This window comes from Phocoena sinus, chromosome 12 (assembly GCF_008692025.1).
Source record: "Phocoena sinus isolate mPhoSin1 chromosome 12, mPhoSin1.pri, whole genome shotgun sequence".
NCBI lineage: Eukaryota > Metazoa > Chordata > Mammalia > Artiodactyla > Phocoenidae > Phocoena > Phocoena sinus.
Window position 1 is genome coordinate 15,253,590 of NC_045774.1, and position 20,902 is coordinate 15,274,491.

The window sequence follows — 20,902 nt, forward strand, 5'->3', positions numbered from 1 at the left end:
GCACGTGGAGCCCATCCTTAAGTGCTGGCTATGTGGAAGCCTGAGCAAGCGAGGCGTGGAGGACTCCTGACTTGACAAATTCCTCAGCGGTCTTCAGCTTTGGTTCCTTCTTACCCATAGTGGCTCTGCCCTTTCTTCTTTAAAGGAGCATGCTTTAGGATGGGGAAGACGCAGCAACGTAGGAGCTGTAACATGCCCTTTGCCTTGGCCAAATGGACGACTCTTGGGGGTCAACAATAAAAAGGCCACTTAGCTATGAATGCTATGTGATCCAGGGTTTCCCCAACAATCCTAGGATAATTAGGGAACCCACAAGTTTGCTGAATGAACCCAAAAATGTGAAAACATTTTTTATAACCCTTAGGTCTAGGGATGACAGGTTGCACAACTCCAGAGGGCCCCATTCCCGGTGGAGTGTGTGGAGCTGGTCTGTGTAGCTGTAGGTGGTGGCCCTGCTCACTTCCTTAATGTTGCCCCTCTGGACTATTCTTCCAGCTCTAATATATATATATATATATATATATATATATATATATATATATATATATATATATATATATTTTTTTTTTTGGCGGTACACGGGCCTCTCACTGCTGTGGCCTCTCGTGTTGCGGAGCACAGGCTCAGCGTCCATGGCTCACGGGCCCAGCCGCTCCGCGGCATGTGGGATCCTCCCGGACCGGGGCACGAACCCGCGTCCCCTGCATCGGTAGGCGGACTCTCAACCACTGCGCCACCAGGGAAGCCCTATTCTTCCAGCTTTATGCTTTGCTCCTGGGCTTATTCTTTGTTAAAAACCTAATATTTATCGTACGCAAGTCTTTAAAAATATGACGAAATGGATCATATTCCTTATAAAGTTAAAGAAATAAAAGTCAGTGAGAGGCTATGAAAAGCGAAGCTACTTAAGTCAATCTTTTTAGTAGAAGAACACCACCAACATTACTGATTTTTGAAAAATGATTCCTCATTGCTTATTTACTTTGAAAACATAAGCACATGTGAAAATATTATATAAATTTTTTTTCTTGATGGTTTTTCTTGATACTCCTATTAAAATCCATGGGGTTTATAAAGAAAAATAAACATCTATTTCATTGAAGGAGCAGGGATAAAAATTAATAAAGCCACGTCTTTCCTTCAATACAAAAATCCCTTAGTAATCTCAGGAATGGCTTCAAAAGGAAATTAGAAATACATTTCAAGGTCAAAATCTGGGTTAGCGTTAAGTCAACACGGAGAACACCTTTGGTAAGAACCTGATTGAGTGTGAGAATCATTCTTTACAATTGCTGCTGCCAAAGGATCTAAATGAATAGTTCAAGTCACTCTGACATCAAGTCAAGTATTGAAAGTAATTTAGGTAAAAATTTCCCCCAAAGAACATCTCATGATTTTCCATGTTAGCTAAAGAGTTAATTCTCCCCTTAGAGTGAAGCCTTGTGGATTCGAGCAGAAGTAATTACAAGGGAGTCAGGCATCAAAGTAGGTCAGAGAATGCCCTCTGTAGGCAAATACCATCTCAGATGCCTCTTCAGCCCTCACCTGCCCAGGCCAAAGTCATATCTTCTTCCTCTTCGCTCCTACTCATTTTGTACAATACAGACACATCCCAGCTCTCTACGATTATGAGCCTTGCGGATGCCCGTCCGCCTCTACATGAGGGCTAGTTCTAAGTCAGGGACCTCCCTTTGTCTCTCCTGAATCCACAGTGTAGCCGTGCAAATGTTTGACTTAGAAAAAAGAACGTCGGTACTTGCGGTGATCTTATTTTAGCCATCCGACAATACTAGGTGGGGGAGGAACAGAGAAGCCCTGAGAAGAAGGCTTAAGTTAAAATGTTTAAAAGTAAATTAGGATCAACAATTGCTTTGAGTCATCACTGCCATAAAATAAAAAGATTACTGCCAGATGCATAAAATATATTGCTCACAATAACTTGGCTCTCCTTTTACTTACATTTAAGGTCAATTAAGACATTATGCTTTGCGTTACTTTGTACAGAATAGGAGGACTGGAGAAACTATGGATTTTGTAGCATCAGAAGACTAAAACAGTTTTCCAGAAATGAATCAAAATTTAAGTAAATGAAAGAAACACAAGGTTTTAAACCTCTACTGCACTCTTCTCCCAAAATAATCAACATATTTTCAGGATGACACATAAAGCATTCTGATTTTAAAGTCCTTTGTCCAAGTGTTTCAGGTCAGACCTGATTGGGAACACTGCACCCCAGCTGACAAGAATGCCGAGCTCTCACTTGGTCATGAGAGCCAGCAAGACTCCATGGAAACCAGTGAGTCCCAACAGATCAAAGAAGAGGTCAGCATTCAACAATTGCCTCCAACAATCCCAAAATAGAAACTATGCTCAATACAGGTACAATTGCTCAAATGGACCATTAAATTTTATTCTAGAAGAACTCAAAATATCACCCCCCCAAACCCAGAAATTTATAAAGGGAACTTTTGGCTCTCAGAGAAAACCATAATTTCTTCTTTGGAACTCGACTACTGGGAGTTGAAAAATATTTGAGGGAGCCATAAAGAACCAAATCATTTTGCACTTTGTCTAGAAGGTGTTCTGGTATTCAACGCTCCCCTGATAATTTTTTATTTTGTTCTCAGAAACGTTACAGGAAGGGCAGCCAATGCTTTACGTCCTTTCTTGGCAGGTACAGATAGCAGTGAGGTGCACATTCAGTCCTTGCAGAAGCACCAGGACACAGCAGTACGTGGGCACAGGGAGCCTTTCCCGATGCACAGAAAAACTCACACCTGACAACAGCCAGCTGAAAAAAACAGCAAGTACGCTTTCAGAATCCATCTTCCCTTTCATATTCCTGGAAGGACCTATCTGTATACAAGTATTTTAGCCACTCTTGTATCTTCAAATACTTCTGCTCTTTACGTCTCTTTAGACACACATCTCAAAAATAGACAAGAAGTCTTGAAACCTTTTAATATCTGCTGATTGAGAAATCTTTTCAAGGGACAGGTAGCACTCGACAACAATACGTAGTATTTTTACTTGTTATCGTTGGTGGATTTAATATCACCTTGAGCTCTAAAGGAGGGTCAATTCTGCTTCTCATCACTTCCTATCTCTCCATACATGTGAATCCTATCTTTCCATACATCTGACTTCGGTTTCTCCAAATGTTCCCGAGCAGCATACGCTCCTTACACAAAAGAACACAATGTGATCTTAGGGTCATTTTAATGCAGGAAAATATTTCTGTTTGAGTTAATAAAACAGATTGTTTAGACACATCTGTTGCCAATAGGAAAAACTAGACTCCTATGAACAAGGAAAATTAATGATACTGTGGGAGGTTGTCGCTGGAAACTGTGCTTCAAACTACTCTTTCCCAAGATACTTTATAATGTTAGATTGTGTATTACAAGAAGTCTCCTCTGCCCAAACCCCATTTTAGTGCTGCAATAAGACAACATATTGCTGTCTCTTATAAGTTTGCTGAGAACACAAAGACTTGACTGAACAGATAATAGAAACAAGTAGCCTTCTTAGGCTTCAAAGACTAGGTATCCATAAAGTCGATGGGTGGAAATCCTTTTTGAAAGTCATGTCTACAGCCATTCAAGATTTTGAAAGTCTGATGTTGGGATGCTAGAAACTTGAAATCTTAGTAGTTAGGTGACCAAAGGTGATACAAACCCAGCCCTAATATATGTTTAAACAGGCCCAATTTTCATGTTGTAAGATTTGAATGGTTGGCATTCCCAGCTCTAAACAGACTAATACAGCAAATCAATTTTTAAAAGTCCATCTTTCTTATTGCTCATCAGTTTAAAACAATATGTGTGTGTGTGTATCTATATACATACCCCCTTTGTGGAAAAACTAAAGAATTTTATAAATGCAGTTGGTATACTGGGCTAGAAGACAAGACACCTTGATTCCAGTTCAGTCTCTGGCACAAACTTGCCGTGCAAATTTGGTGGTGACGCCAACTTTCTCTGTGCCTCAGTTTCCTCATAAGCAACGTGAGGTATTTAGGACTAGATCTTTTTGGTGTCTAAAATTAACACCTAGGTATGGCTGAGGTGAGCACAGAGATGGGTGGAGACACTAGGCATACTGGTTATCTGGAGGGTAGAATTCTACCCCAAGCAGAGAAGAAGGGCATTTCCTGAATAGGCAAGATGACAAACAGATGTTAGGTCAGCAGCAAATGGACCAACAGAGCAGAGGGGGTATGGGATGGAGAACTAACACGAGATTCTGCTGGACAGAGCCAGACAAAAGAAGCCCTTGAAGGGGAAAGCCAGTGTTATCCTGTGGTGACCTCAGCTTGTTGAGAGGAAGGCCAAGTTTACCCTTGTTCTTAAACTTTTTACTCTTGGCAATATTCCAATCTGAATATATTGCCTTACTTTAGACAACTACAACTCTATCAGACTGCAGAAAGGGGAACATCTGGCCCTCTTAATACATTGTCCACATTATATGTCTGCATTATATTTACACAACTTGCCTCTTTCATCCAGAGTGCTGCCAGGGTGGAAGGAGGACTCATTTTCCGGTAGATACAGCATTATAAAGGATAAATAGGTAACATTGATCTATGTAACTTTACCACAAGAAGCCTGTCCTCCTGGTTATAACGTAGCCCCACCCAGCTGTCCAAGGCAGAAGCCTGGAAGCCATCCTTCAATTATTGGACTACTTTCCTCAGGCCCTGTATCTGTAGTTTATGTCTGAGTTCTAAAGATAGAGGAATAGAGAGCAGAAAGTACTTTTTAACAGAGTCATTTTCACTTAAAACTCTATCAGGTATTCAGAAGCATCTGCCCCAATTCTGCACACAGTATACTACGACTCTGGTACATGCTCCAAAGAGCAAAGCACCAACTGGCCTCAGGTGGGCTCTGTGCGTGAGTGATTCCGGATGGCAGCGCTGGTTGGATTTCGGGCACTTCCAGTCACGGAGAGCTCAGCAACTTGGATCAGAAGATGAAGACAAGACCACAGCTGTTCATAATATGAGATGTGCTTCCCCTCCCTCCAAGGTGCCGAGAAATAACTTGAGGAACTTTGTAGAAGTGCGGTCTGCAATAGTATGTAGGGATAAGAGCCAGGGATGGAAAGATTATACTCAGAACTATGTTTTATTTAGAAATAAAACTGCAACAATTAAGTATAATTGCCTCAATTTCACGGGCATTTTCGGTTGCCTGCCCAGCATCTGCTTTCCACTGCTCCCTTCACAACAGCTTGTTTTGCTGGGCATCACCCCCTTGTCCCTCCTACTCACAGTCACATCCTATTTTCTCTCAATGGTTCTCTTGGGAACCACAGTCTCCTGAATCAAGATACCATATTATTTAGCCCATTTACTGAGCAACTACTCAGTATACAAGAGGGAGCAAAACTAAATAATTTGCCTTTTAGGCTAAAACCTGGTGGTGGGGAGAGATGATTAACCTTCTTTCTATATATAAACACAAACATTTGATGTTTAAATTGGTGCTCCCAAAGCATAGATGATTTGTTTAATTGTAAGTCCGAATGAACTTCCAAGAAGTAGTTGGAAATAATTAGAAGAAAACGTTTTCTTGGATGTCTTTCAAGATATTCAGAAGAACGATCATGGAGGAAGAAAAATAAATTTAAGTGTTCAATATCTCACAGCAGGTCAGCCGGTCATGTCAACGAACCTCTTACCATCTGGTTTTTGTATTCTAAAGTGACCCCATGAGCATTATACTTATTTTCATAAGTGTTTAAAGTTTCTCAGATAGGAAAGCTCATGTTCATAAAATCATAAATGTGGAAAACTTAGAAATTTTATTTTGTGTCTAAGAAACACACAGTTGAGACTGGTCTCTAGATATACAAAGAGGTACAAGAGTTCATTGAGTTCCAAAGGCAAAAACCCTACATCCCCCATGAGAATCCAGCATTTTACTATTTGCTTCTCAGGCTCACTCAACTCTACACATACAGGCAGAACCAATTTAAAAATGGAGCACATTCCAAAAGACTCCTGGTAAATGGTTGTTTATTTCTACGGGAAAATGTGTTCCAGGTTCTATTGGTATAGAGGGTTCCCAGCTGCTTTGCCTGTAAAAGCTTTTTAACCCATAATGATTCTCAAATGTGGGATCTAACCATAGGTTATCAGTGTTTTTATGGAAGAATATGTCTCAGAGACCAGGGGGTAACCCTGATTGGGAAGATGGCGACTGGAAAGGCAAAGATCTCCTTACCCTCCCCCTTCTTCTCTCCTTCAACCTACTATTACCATAACCAACCAATTCTCACTTTGGGATTTATGAGGGAGGAGGGCTATCATGATCTGCATGTTCCTCCTTTCTACAGCCCACTCTTCTTCTTCTTCTTTTTTTTTTTGGCCGCACCCTGCAGCACGCACGGCCTTAGTTCCCTGACCAGGGATTGAACCTGTGCCCCCTGCAGTGGAAGCGTGGAGCCTTAACCACTGGACCGCCAGGGAAGTCCCTGGCTCACACTTCTGAATTACTTACTCCTCCCTCCTCTCCCTAAGAGGTCCACACAGGGCATCATTCTTACGTTCTCCTCATTCTCCTCTCAGGATACCAGGCCCCATCTTACTATTCATTTCAAAGCATTCCCCCTGAACCCTTGCACGAAGTAAATGAGAATGCCTGGGTATTAGAGTTTCAAAATTCAAACTGGCATAAATTATAAATATATCAAACTTGAAAGTGCTATATAATTGTAATGTGCTTCTATTATTGCTTTGATATGTTGACGAAGCTCTCCTGAATCATTCTTATACACGATTACTCACGTCTGTGTGACTTATAGTTTTATAGCTAATATGTGTCTCTCTACACTCTGATATCAAGACACATGGCCTCATAAAAATGTTTATGCCACATTTTCTAGTTGTGAGAAGTGCTACAAATATTGGAATCGCAATTGTTTATATGAACAGTGGGGAAGAATATTAGTATTGGCAACCGGCCACCAAAATGCCCTGAACTGCTTTCCAGGTACAGTATGGGTTAAACAGGCTCTGTTTGCCAGAGGACTTCCCACACATAGCTTTATATCTAATGAGGAAAAAACACACTCCAAAATATTTTTCAAATGAACTTTTGGAAAACAACCCTGGCTTAAATTGAAGATTGCCTGCGTGTAACATATGCTGTGTATACACATGGTTTTACTGACGGAACCCTTATTAGGTCCCAGTCTTTCCCTACAGAATCCTGGTCTTGAATGTTCAAATATTCTTGAAAATTTTTGAAGTTTTGAAATTTTTCTTTGCAAAGTTCCTTTTCCTAAGAGAGAGATCTTCCCAGATCCCAGTGGTGGTGCGTGCTGAGTCAGCCGGCGCCTCTACACCTTCTGGGGTTTTATCTAGCATTGCCTCCTGGACGGACAAGGGAGAGGTGGGCACAGAGCAGAGAATTAATGCACCGAGCCGGGTGTTCCACAGCTGGGGGATGTGGTTCCCAACTCTTCACCCCCTCACCTTGACCCCAAGAAGGAAGAAGGCCATTCCCCTGGCAAGGGTTCTTCCAAAGGCTCTCACGCAGTTCAATTTCACAACTTTAAGCCTGAAGACAAAGGAGACTTTTTTTTCTTAAGTAAATATTTTAACAAATAACTTCTCCATATAGGCAAAATATTGCCAGAATTAGTAATCTGCATTTTGTTTAGAAATAGACTTTGCAAATGCATTTAAATGTGCATTTAGGATGGAACACACACCTTGGCAGGTGAAACTTGGCCACAACGTGTTTCAAATGATTATTTTGCCAATACTTATACTGTTGAAAGAGAGGGTCCCTGAACCTCTAGTTAAAATGATAAAGTATGGAGTTTTAAAAACTGGCTCTGAATACGGGGTGATTAAATAAAGCTAAAAGACCCATCATTACAACTTATATCTACCTATAATTCTTAATGGCAATTCTTTATTTGTCATTAACTATTTTCAGTAAATTGACTTGTACTGTACTTCCCTGTTATTTTTATCATTAATTTAAAACACAGTTCCTTAAGACTAAACTGTATTTGCAGATTTTATTTTAAAAACTATATATATAAACATATAAATGTAGACAGAGCAGAATAATAATGCCTCCTTTCGTCTACCTTCCACAATGATCAACTGATGGCCAATCTTGTTTCATAACTTTCCCCGCTCAATCTTGTCCCACTCACAGATTACTTTTTAGCCAATTTTATGTAAGTACAATTTGTATACAACAAAATCCACCATTTTAGCTGTGCCTTTCTGTGAATTTTGACAAGGCATACACTTTTGTAACCTCCTTTACTGTCAAGTTATCAAGATATAGAAGTTTCCCATCACACCAAAGAGTTCCCATGTTCCCTTTCATAGTCAATTCCCTATCCTTAGCCCCATCCCCTGGTAATGCTGTTCTCTATCCCTGTAGTTTTCCCTTTGTGATAAGGTACTATAAATATAATCATACAATATGTAGTCTGTATATGAATCTGGCTTCTTTCACTTAGTCTAGTGCCTTTGAGATCCATGTATGTTGCCAAAAATACCTGTATTTCGTTGCTTTCTATTGCCGAGCGGTGTTCCATTGAGCAAATGTAGCATAGTTTGTTTATCCATTCACCAGCTGATGAATATTTGTTTTCTTTTGTTTTTTCCACTCTTTTGGCAATTGTTAATAAATATATGTACTCTAAACATCCACATACAGGTTTCTGTATGGATCTATATCTTCATTTCACTTGAGTAAATATCTGAGAGATTGATGAGTTGTATGGTAGTTTATATTAAACTTAATGAGAAACTACTAAAGTGTTTTCCAAAATGGCTGAACTATTTTGCATTTTCACCAGCAGTGTACAATGCCCTGTATCCACACCAGCATTCAAATAACTGGGATCTAATTGTGATTTTAATAAGAATTTCCCTGATAAATGATGATGTTGATCATCTTTCATTTGCTTATTTGCCGACTGTATCTCATTTTTAGTGAAGTATCTGTTCAAATCTTTTATTAATTTTTAATGATGTTTTGTTATTATTACATTTTTAGAGTTCTTTATATATTTTTATCATATATGTGTATTATATTTTCTCCCAGCCTGTGAATTATCCTGTTTGTTTTCTTCTGTGTCTTTCAAATAGATTTTTTAAATTAGAAAAATAATGATAAAATAAAAATAGAAAACCCATCATGAACAAAACGGTCCCTTCAGCTTAAAAGTGCCACCACATTTTTATCTCTAAGCGATCTCTTCTCTGACTCTTCCTCAGGCTCATTTTTTATAGCAACATCCTCCCCACCAGACTGTCCCAGCGGAAAACCTGGCCAGGAGGGGAGGGGAGAAAAAGTTACCTGGACTGAAGAGGCAAAGAAGAAAAATGAAAATCTGCCCAAGAAAAAAATTTAGGCCTAGAAAATAATAGTTATGAAGACAATTAGAATATTTCCCATCTTGGAGGTACTCCAAGAAAATAAAACATGAGTGTATATACAGCCGTGTTTTAAGATTGCCCAGGGCTTAAAAGGCAGTTTTGTGAGAAATACTGGACAGTAAGATTTTTTGGAGTTTCAAAGTTTACTCTGCAATATTCTTCACATTCAGAACTACGAACAAAGAAATTTGGGCTAATCATGGTACATGAAGACATTTACCTGGGAACTCTCTGTACTTAAAACCAACATGCAGGCTACTGATTCCATCTGAATATATGTGAACCTTCTTAAGTTTGAATCCAAAGAGTCTGTGAATAGTTAGTTACATATCAGGCACCAGGCTATAGATCATATGCATAAGACCTAGTCCTGCCTTTGAACTTTTAGTCCATTAGAGCAGGAATTAACAACACTCAAGAAGGATTTTGAAGACCACAAAGCAGTGTCAAGAGGCACTACAAAATTAAAATTGCTAAAAGAATTGTTCTGAAGCTAACTTATATACGAGGAAGCAGATAGAATCAGGCTGGAGTCATTTATGAAGGAGGAGGAACCTGAACTGAGTTTAAGAGGATAGATAAGGTCTCGATAATAGTATTACTGCGATCACCCTCCAGCTCCACTTGATAGCCTACCAGGCTCTCACCACAGCTGGCATTGTACATGCACTCTCTGGACCCACAGCCAGACTGTAGTGAGTTTATCGTCATGACTTTATAGCTGAGGATGGCAGAAAATGTGCCTGAGGCCTCCCAGGAAGGAGATGAGCCGCCCAGGTCCAACTGACCCCAGAACCCACGGTGTTTCCCTCATGACAACTCCAAGGAGTGGAGACAGTTCTGGGTGGCAAAAAATAGACTTTTCTAGAACAGTTGACTCCAAGATGGAAAGCAAAAATAGGTCAGAGCTTATGGAGCAAGCAACAATGTATCCCTGTGAATTTTAGACTAGATACCTGACATAATCAACCCAGCCCTGTGGGTGGACCAGGCTGGTGGGCAGCATGAACTGGAGGTTCACGAATTTGGAAAAACCAGAGAGAAAGAGAATCTGGTTCTTCTGCCCTGATGTGGTACCACAGAGGTACGTGGCATGGCTGAGCTACAGGCGGTGTCCCACATTCCAGGGCAGCAGAGAAGATGGTGGACTTGTACTTGTACTTGGGTATTTATAACTCATCCTGTTTCTTAAAACTACTGGTTGTGAGACTTCGGGCAATGACTTAAATTTCTGAGAATTTCAGTCTCCTAACCTTGAAGCCCAATTCATGATGATAACTGCACAAAGCTAAAAGGATGAAATAAGAAAAAGCATATAATGTGTTGCATGTGGCAAACATTCAGATATTCACCTTTGCCTTCTCTGAAGTCTGTGGAAATGGAAAAGAAGGGCTGAGACAGACAGGGAAGTAAATTTAGGGAGATCTAGTGACAAATTAGGTATCAGGGGTGGAGGTGGGGGGTGGGGGAGGAAGGGAGAAAGATGTCAAATGTGCACTTGAAATGATAAGCCTGCACAAAAGTATCTTTATTTTCCTCAAATAGGAAAAAAAAGGTAGTTTTAGGAATAAGTGGCCTTAGAGGTAACTGGGAGATCCCCAACTGAAAACACTCAGAAAAGAGTTAGAAATGAGACGGAGAGTTTAGAAACAAAAGAGAGACCAGAAAAAAAAGGATTTGGTGATCATTTGCCTAAGAGCCTGGTTGCTATAATATTCCATTTATGAGGGCTTGTGAAATTGCTAAACTCTGTTTTTCTTTGAATGACTATGCTTTAGAAATCAAAGGAATATATATGAAGTTACAACATTTTAAGAAATCCAATTCCACATTTTTTAAGACAAAGAATATTAAAAGAAAATACTCTACTTAATACAGGACTTAAGATCAATTGCAACTCCCGTCTTTCAATTTAAAACACAATGATTGCTTTAATACCTGACTTAACTCTAGAAAGCCTTTATCACAAATGTAATCTGCCTCTCCAGAACAGGCTTTCCTTATGGCATAGAAAAGTCATGATGGTGTAAGGCAATAAAACACAGATTTTAAAATTATGCATACCTTGGAAAATGCAGCTGAAACAGCAATAGTTGGGATCTGAAATGAGACAGGAAGCAAGGGGCCAAGACAGAGGCAGAGGGGATGTCAGCTTTATTCAGTCAACATGAATACAGGCCTTGCTTACCTAAAGCTATGGTGGATAATTCTGTTGTACGGACTTCCTAAGCTTGGTGAATCTGGTCCAGTGCTTCTACAAGTTTCTCAGATATTACAACTAACTGTCTGTTCCAGACACTAGATTCGTTATCTACAGCTGCCAAAAGCAGATCTGGCACCACTGGACTCATCTGGTTCTTCTGACATTTTAAGTGACGGCCTTTCCGTGTCTGTTAGATGGTCCCTTTGCGAGCGCTGGGCAGGTCTATCCAAGGTTCATCATCAGCGGCAGATGTTAAGAACATGAGACCTTCAAAAATCCTCTGCGAGCCCATACTTCATGGGGATTGGATATTCTATCTGGTTTCCAAAACACAACAATTATCTTGCACCTAGCTACATAACAAGTGAATAACTTATTAACCTCCGTGTATCTAAAGTACAGCTTTGAAATATACAAAGGAAAAACTGATAGAACTAAAAGAAAAAATTAACAATCCACTCAACACAATTAAGTTCCAAAACAGCTCCCTCAGAAAATGACAGGTCAAATAGAGCAAAAGTTAAGTAAGGATACTGATAATCTGAATAACAGTTAAATGATTTTGATTTACTTGATAACTTTGTACACAACAGAAAATAAGCATTATTTTCGAGGCATGGGACAGTCACAAGTGAATAATTTATATGGGAAGTACATCTCTTTGGATCATATTTCTAGGTCCTTCGGTACTCTAAATTTGTGTTACCACTTTTTTTTTTTTTTTTTTTTATCACATACTGCTTCACAGAAAGGTGACTTGTTAGATGTGTTTTACCTTATCTGGCGTACTTTACAGAAGCCTTGTCTTCTTGCCTTTGCATCCCTCACAATACTTAGTGCTTTACACAAAGTAGACATTCATTTATAAAATGATCATTCTGAAACAGATCACTTTTCATGATGTATCAATAACAACCTATGCTAAATAATTTTATGCTACCTCTTTCCAATAAGGAGTCCCTCAGAATCTGTCAAATGTTATTAAGTTGGAGGCAGTTTAATAGCAAAAGGTTTAAGGAAACTTTCTTCCACAGTAGGATTTCAGAACACTGAATGTCACCCTTTGCTGATCCCTGATCCCTTTGCCAGTGGCTTAGCCGAATGCTTCAAGATGCTTCACAAGCTGTATGCATGGAACATACAGGTCAGTCTGAGGGGAGAGCAAAATGGGAGGGAATCCCTCACCATCAAACTCAGGGCTGGTTCCATTACTGGTTGTCCAGATGGAGCTCTTGGAGTCACTGTATAGAGTTTTATCCTCCAAATGTCCTCTTCGGTTCCTCTACCGAGACACGTCACAATTATGGCTTCAATTCGTCTATATTTCTTCCCATAACCCATTTCTGTGTTTGTGCTGGACACTTCCTCTTTCCATACTACATTGGCATTTACCGAGCCATCTTCCACAGAGCAGCACAGTAATAGGTCAAAAAACTAGCAGGTGGGGAAGGGGGCTTTGGGGAGGGAGGAGGAATTCCGTTTCAATAAGTCTGAGAACCTTGCCTGTAACACTTCCTTGTTGAAGACGTACAGTTCAGGGCAGCATAGTAAAGGCTCTGCAGGAAAAGTAATCATTAACCTTGCTTAAATCCCAAACTTATTTGACCCGTCCTTGTTTTTGACAGAAACCTATTACCATAATTCCACAAAATTGAGAACATACTGTCCTGAGAATCCTCTTATGCTCAATGCCAGGAACGGGAACTAGTTCCTTATTCCAAAGGTCATCCCTTCAAGAGAAAACAAGTACGTTTTTTTTTTTTAAAACTTATGTCCTTTTTCTCTCAAAAATGGTTGGGGACTTCTCCTCATACCTTTCCCAGATACAATGAAGGATCTACAATGAAGAAGTCTTCCTCCTTCACCCCTCCCCCCCACCAAACGGTGTCTAGTCTCTATACCAGCTTAAGGTATGCAAACTTCCAGAAGATGTTAAAAATTTTTTTTTAATTTTAATTGTGGTAAAATACATATATTTTTAAGCGTACAGGTCCGTAGTGTTAAGTACATTCACACTGCTTTACAACCCATCTCTGGAACTCTTTAAAAGGAGATTTTTTTTGTTGTTGTTGTTGTACGTGGGCCTCTCACTGTTGTGGCCTCTCCCGCTGCGAAGCACAGGCTCCGGACGTGCAGGCTCAGTGGCCATGGCTCATGGGCCCAGCCGCTCCGCGGCATGTGGGATCTTCGCGGACCGGGGCACGAACCCGTGTCCCCTGCATCGGCAGGCGGACTCTCAACCACTGCGCCACCAGAGAAGCCCAAAAGGAGATATTTTTTTAATAGAGGAGAGGTACCCATACTCAGAAAGCCAAATCTGTACATCTTTCTGAACGTGTAATTTTGTGCTATATTTTTGTAACCACTATATTTAGTTATTATAACACTTTTAATTTTCCATTATCCTTTAAAAATTATTTTCATGACGCCGCCATGTTAAGAGATAATCAAGGGATTTTGCAATGGAAGAAAACTGATGGAAAGCATCTCAATGACTTTTTAAAGATCCCACTGCATTAAGTCCCTGTCCTCTAGCTTAGTGCCAAGAATTGCACCAGATGGGTATATTATTAGCAATGTCTAGCGCAATATAATTAGTTATTTATTCACAGTGTCAATCATTTATGCTGTAGCCACCGATAACTCTTCTATTAGCTGCCTTCCAATAAATCTATCAGCCTTAAGTAAAACACTTCCTGGAACACAGTGGCAAGGTCACTTACAGGATATGTAAAGGGCTGGGCAGTGTTGATTCCTCACTGAGCATCCTTCATTGCATTGTTTGTAAGTCTTAACGGTAATAAGCCACAGTATTGCAACCCCACAAAGCCTTCAGCTTCAAGACTTTTGAGGTTCCACAGAGCATGTGGGCCTCCTGCAATTGCTCATGAAAGGGCTGTGAGAGTCCTCAGCTAGGGATGGAAGATGCCAGAGTGATGTTTATTCCCTCCAGAGAAGAGCATGACCACATGGTAGGGGCCAGAAAATGCTAGCAAGAACTGTAAAGGATGCCCCGAGCACCCCAGTGCCTGGTGTGTACCTTGGAACATTTAAGTGGCATCTCTCAGATACTTGGGCAGCTCTAGGCTGTGTGCTCCTAAACTCCACCCCGATACACTTTCCTCAAAGAACTGGGGCAGGTGAAACCCTGGACAAAAAGACACCAAGAATAAAATGTATGGGAAAGTTTATTCAGGAAAAAAATATGTTTATATGAGTATGGGTACACACATATCTTTATGGTAGTATTTCAAAGATGCAGTCTTTTTAAAAAATTATTTTATTAATGTATAGTTGATTTACAATGCTGTGTGAATTCCTGCTGTACAACAAAGTGATTCAGTTATTCATATGCATAAACATCCTTTTTCACATTCTTTTCCATTACGGTTTACCTCAGGATATTGAACATAGTTCCCTGTGCTATACAGCAGGACCTTGCTGTTTATCCATTCTATATGTAATAGTTTTCATCAAAGATATAGTCTTGAAGCTGAATAACACAAACACACACACGCACGCACACACACACACACACACATATCATACCAAGAGAAAATAATGCATTCTAATTCCTTTGGGGTCAAAAACTGTGAAAAATAGGCCTATACTCCTCTGAGTTTTCAAAAATTAGCTGGAGAGAGCGGTGCTTCTCTCTAGAATTCTCTTGTTTTCCTAGCTTAATTTGATCAACTGGTACCCAATGGCATCTATTGGCCTACTACCCTGGAGAGAACACTTCTTATCTATAGCTTGTGGGTAACAACCTGGTAGATTATTATTTTATACTGATGTACCATATACATTTTTGTGTACATGCCCAGATATTTGCTAGTCTGAGAACTAGAAGTTTTGCAGTTCACTTATATACCCCAAACAATTTCAGAACACTTCAGAAGTATAACATGATTTGGGGGGGTTATCAATTTAATTATATGTATTTACATTTAAAATAAACAATTGTTTTAGAAATACAGGGGTACTTTTTCCTTTTGGAGGGCTAGGAAGAGGGAGCGTGGGGTGGCCTGGACCAGCCTGAGAACAGCATGGGGTGAGGGGAGTCTAGGGGGGCACCAAGGTGGAGAAGGCCATCAGAATACCTTTTCTGTTGTTGTTTTAAGAAGTTCTAGAAGGGAATTCCCTGGCAGTCCAGTGGTTAGGACTCCAAGCTTCCACTGCAGGGGGCATGGGTTTGATCCCTGGTCGGGGCACTAAGATCCAATAAGCCTCATGGCACGGTGAAAAAAAAAAAAAAAGTTCTAGAAAAGTAAAAAAGCTCCTTCTAACCCAGCTATTTTTGTGAAAGGGTAAACTGAGTCTCGAGATGGAGGCTGACCACTGAAGGGTCACCCACCCCTCCAGGCACTGGAGATGTGGCCCTTCCAGTATCCGATCTCCACGTCGTTACCTCAAACCAGAGGCCTGGAGCCCTAGCTCTCGGGAGGGGGAAACATGACTTTTCTAAAGAAGGAAATTAGCTCATTCATTCTTTCAGCAAACATTTGAGCTTCCCTTAAGTCTGGCTTTTTCTAGGGTATATAGCAACAAGCAAAACATGCAAAGACCTGGCTCTGAGGGAGTTTATATCTGAGTGGGTACCAATTTTGAAAAAGAAGTTCATCAGATATTCAACACACTTACTTTAAATGAACAAGTGACTTTTATAAGATATTCTTATCTGGTCACTGCAGTTGAAGACTGACAAAGCTATTTTCTCCAACACTAGATCATGGCTTCAGAAACAAACGAAACCGGACCGGTCATGGTAACTGAAAATGTCATGTACTCAGTAACACAGATCAGCAACCACGGAAGATCTAAGAGCTAAAGTCCACATGCCCACAGCAGCAAGGAGCAGGGGTTGCCACTGTTCTCATGGAACACACACTTCTCAGGCAAAAATGCTTGTCCAAAATGGGACCAAAGAATCCTGAGCTAGTCCCGCCTCCCCTTCCCTTACTTTGCGTATCATATTACAAAGCAAACAGAACATCAGCGGGTCTCTCAGGGGCGAAAATATTTCTTTTATTCTAAGAAAACATCATGAATAACCACAGCTATCTAACCTAACAAGATGTCATTTCTTTCTTTGGAGACGAACCATGTATTTCTCTGGTGAGCAGACAAGTCTATGAACTCATTTCCAGAGAAGGTAATCATTTCTGAAAAAGAAATGATTATTCCACTTCAAAAAAAGAAAAAAAAAAAAAGCGTTCAAATGACTGACTCTGTCACACATATAGAGTGTGCCTGACTGCGATCCAGGTAGGGGCACGTGATGGTTTCCTTGGGCTCTGAGGCACTTTGGCCCCTTCCTCCATAAAAAAGAATATTAAAAATTATATTTTATGACTGCCTTGGTATAAAGAAAAATATAATCCAGGCTGGGTTCGTTATTATATATTCACTATTTTTCTATTTATTTTTGGGGAAAGAATTAAAATTAAAACATTTTCATGGGCCACTAAAAGCATCATGGCCCCAGGCACTGTGTGTAATGGGTAAGTCAGCTCTGGACCTCAGACTCTTGATTTTTAAGCTACTCAGCATTCTAGTCATACATTTGACAAAAGAACTTCTAGGACTTTCTTGCCAGTAATGAAGATCTGCGGTAAGAAAACCACTATTTTACCAGTTAACAAAATACCGATGGACTCTGAACTCCAACACAAGCAAAGACATCTTTACTCCATTAAAATACCATTTGTCTTTGTAATAACTTTGAGTACCTCAACAAGAATAATGCAGTGTATCAAATATTCATAATTCCAACAAAGCATGATTATTTTGCTAGTTAAAGGCAGACTCTAACCCCTTGTTGCACTTATGCTTTAATATTATTTTTATTTTACTGTTTGGTGAAAAAAAAAGACCTGGTGTAGAACTGAAAGTATAAATGAGTAAAAGGATAATGCTGTGCTCACCAGGACTGAGTTTCTTCACATATTCCTTCCATTCTAGTAAGCATTTGATACGGAATTGAGTAATAGTGTCAGTTTAACATTTCAAGTCTTGCCAAATAGCTTATGATGTGCTCAGAGTATGATAAATTAAAGGACTTAGGAAAGGAGAAACAGAATAAAATAACTGCCTAGACCTTAAAAAAACAGTATATCTCCCTCCTTCCTTTCCCTCTTATTGTTCGTTGTGGGTTTTCAAGTACCACCAGCACAAAATTGCATTGAGATTTTAAATCTTAAAGAAAAAAGAGGAACTTAAAAAGAACAGGAAGAACTTTTCTCACCAATGAAAAGCATTTAAAATATTACCCAAGAGACTGACTCATTAGCGGTAGCGCGCCAACAGGAAGATATGATTCCAATTTGGGTCACACTATGGTTTACTCTTCCTGACTCCATTTTTATTCCTCATGTATGTACTTTGAAATATGAATTTTCTTTTGTATTTCACCCTCTGGTTATAATATTTGTTATTCTGTCTTACAAAATAGTTAAAAAACAATATAAATTTGGCTCTTAGAGGGTACTTACACAAAAATACCTAACAAACCTAAATTACAGATGTATTAATCTTTTAGCATGTTTCATCCTCAAGTGGTAAAAAAATGAAAACAGCTCACATTTATGGTTGAAGCCTTTCCAGTGTCTTCACCCATCAACTGCTAACATCCGTCTCCACCTGTAGCAGAAACACAAAATATAAATTGCTTTTTACTTTTCCAGAATGATTTCAGTGGAACATGGATGAGAAATCTGGGCCAATTTTAAGGGGCAAAAGGAAGACTGGATGCAAAAAGACCATAATTTTCCTAGGAAAAAGTCACCTATGCTACTGGTCTATAATGGACCTATAGCAATAATCATAACAATTTAACTTAAAAAACAACTTACAGGGTGTGGTGCTAGAAAGCTACTGTCCAATCTTGATTTTCCCTTTCCCTTGAAATACTCAGAAAATCTAAAAAAGACTTGAACTTTCAATAGCGCTAAAAATTAAGTTCAATAACTTGCCAGGAGCCAAGAAGAATTTCCTTTACCAGGAAGAGAGATGAAACTCCAAGGAGCAGAAGGAGAATGGATGATTTCACTCAGTCTCAACCCTCGTATCCTTATCTCTGAAACGCAAGTCTTCCACAGGATGTGAACCGCCTTCTAAGGCCATGGCCACTCTATCCCTGAGCTCCTCTCTATGGCTGTAGCCAATAATTCCTCTCAGTTTCCATCTTTGCAAAGCACTTGGGGTGGGAAGGTAGAAGTTAATGGGAGTGATGCTTAGATGTGGTAAAATCTGGGGTTGCTTTTTTTCTGGTCACTCACTATTTTTGAAAAGAAAGAACCACAGACATTATATAATGGAAAAACAAATGTGCCTAGACATGTATCAGATAGGTATCTTCATGAACAAAAGTTACTTGAAAATATTTCCACTTGACTGAGGGATGAATCCAAATAAAAAGAGTGAAAAAGTAGTCACGTAGTAGCACGGCTGGTAAGCATTAAAAGCAGTAAATAGGGAATAAAGTATGCTAATTATTCTAAAACCAGTCCAAATAGTGTGCAAACTTCCAAATTTTTGGAAAAAATGTCTAATAAAAACATTACTATAGTAGTTAAGTTCATCTAAGTCTGAAATCCTGGATCATGTTATGAAAAACAGGGAAATGAGCGGGGGTAGATGGTAAAAGCAAGTTAACTTCATTTTGGGTGGGGAGTAAGAAATGCAGTTTTACTTGTGACGCTAGTAGCTGTTTTGTATTTTTTTTAAACTGGAGAGAACAAAGCAATAAACTGCATATTTAAACTTAAGTTCAAAAACAGCAGTAAAGGTAATATAGGAAAGGCAGAAAAAAATAAAAGCAGGAATTTTTGATTTCGATATTTAAAAAAAAGTCACTGGTTCATTATAGAATGAAATGTGTCATAGACAGATTTCAGGCAAATCTAGTCTTAAAATCCAACATGAAACTCGAATTACTAGAAGAACATATCACAGATATGGAAGAGATGATAAACTTGAGAATGCCATATAAAAAGATCCTTGTAGATAAATCTGAACATCTCAATGAAAACAGTTTTCTAAGGTGGTATTTAATTATTAAAACTGAACCAGAAATATAAAAGCTGAAAGGCTAAGAAATATGGTTCACTTCAAGGATTAGACAATTCCCAAACTGTATAAAAAGCTTTCAGGATATAAAACAAATGCGACTCTTCAGTTTGTTTGGTGAAGCTTATCAGATAACCTAACCTGATAAGACACAGAGAAGGCAAAAAGTAAGAGGCTTATTTGACTTAGATAAACAAGATGGAAGAACATCAAATGAAGTGCTCAGAACTCTTGATTTCTAGTAAATTAAAATAATGATACAACAATATAAACTGGGCTTATTCTATAAATATTATATATATAAATCTCTTATGCTGTATCAATAGGTCAGATCAACACGTATTCATATTTCCAAAGATGACAAAATAGCATGTGATAAACTCAGCACTTATACCTGATAACCTCTCAGTAATCTAGAAATAGAAAGATCACCTACTGTGATTTTTAAAAAGATCTAAAACCAACAGACAACATTTTTGCTAAAAAGTCAGGAATAAAATAAAAAGATGTTCACAAAGTATTAGTGAAAGGAAATGAACAGACCAAATACCACCATCAGCAGGTGCAAGGCTGAATACCTAAAACTCAAGAGAAATATCTAAAAATAACCCTGTTGGAACTAGTAAGGGTGGTATCAGATGATTTGAAATACGTAAAAAGCAATGCTTTTTGTCCAGTGGTAGCAAAGGCCAGTCACAAACAAATGAAAAAAAAAGACAGTCTGAAAACAGGTCATATTCAGAAAAATTATGCTCAAAGAACCTATATAGAAAATGTTTAAGGAAATCTTTAGGACAATGGTTTCCTCATGAGAAATGTTGAGAAGTATAAATGTACTTTTTTAGAAAAGGGGAAAAAAAAGGCATCATCTAGCCAGGAAACTCAATATGAGGTAAAGTAATGAATTTATATTTTTGGTCTGTAGAAGGTGAAGTACCATTATAGGAATATGAGAACAGTAAGAGGCTTTTATAATCAGAGAGGCTTATGTATAGGTGAATACTTGAGGATCTCAGAGGCTGTTCTATAAATTCACGATAGAATTTTTAGAAAAAAACACATTAAGAATATTTGATTATCCGGCCTTAAGTGCAAAATGCACTGATAGATTATACTCACAGCATTAAATACAAATAGAATTTGATATAAAAATACCCCCAAACACTTCACTACACTCTTGAAGGTTGGGGAAATGTTATAAATAGCCATCA

The 20,902-nt window shown here is 39.0% G+C and overlaps 1 protein-coding gene across 5 annotated transcripts in view; it reads right to left on the minus strand.

The window, feature by feature from the left end:
- PLEKHG1 (pleckstrin homology and RhoGEF domain containing G1) overlaps positions 1 to 20,902 on the minus strand; it is a 237,122-nt gene that overhangs the window by 152,740 nt on the left and 63,480 nt on the right. For 4 of the 5 annotated variants that reach the window (XM_032650792.1, XM_032650793.1, XM_032650791.1 and 1 more), the window contains one exon: positions 18,205 to 18,263. The gene's annotated coding sequence lies outside the window, so the exon portion shown is untranslated. Of the gene's footprint in view, positions 1 to 11,485; positions 11,522 to 18,204; positions 18,264 to 20,902 lie in introns of those variants that run through there. The other variant, XM_032650795.1, reaches the window with a different exon arrangement.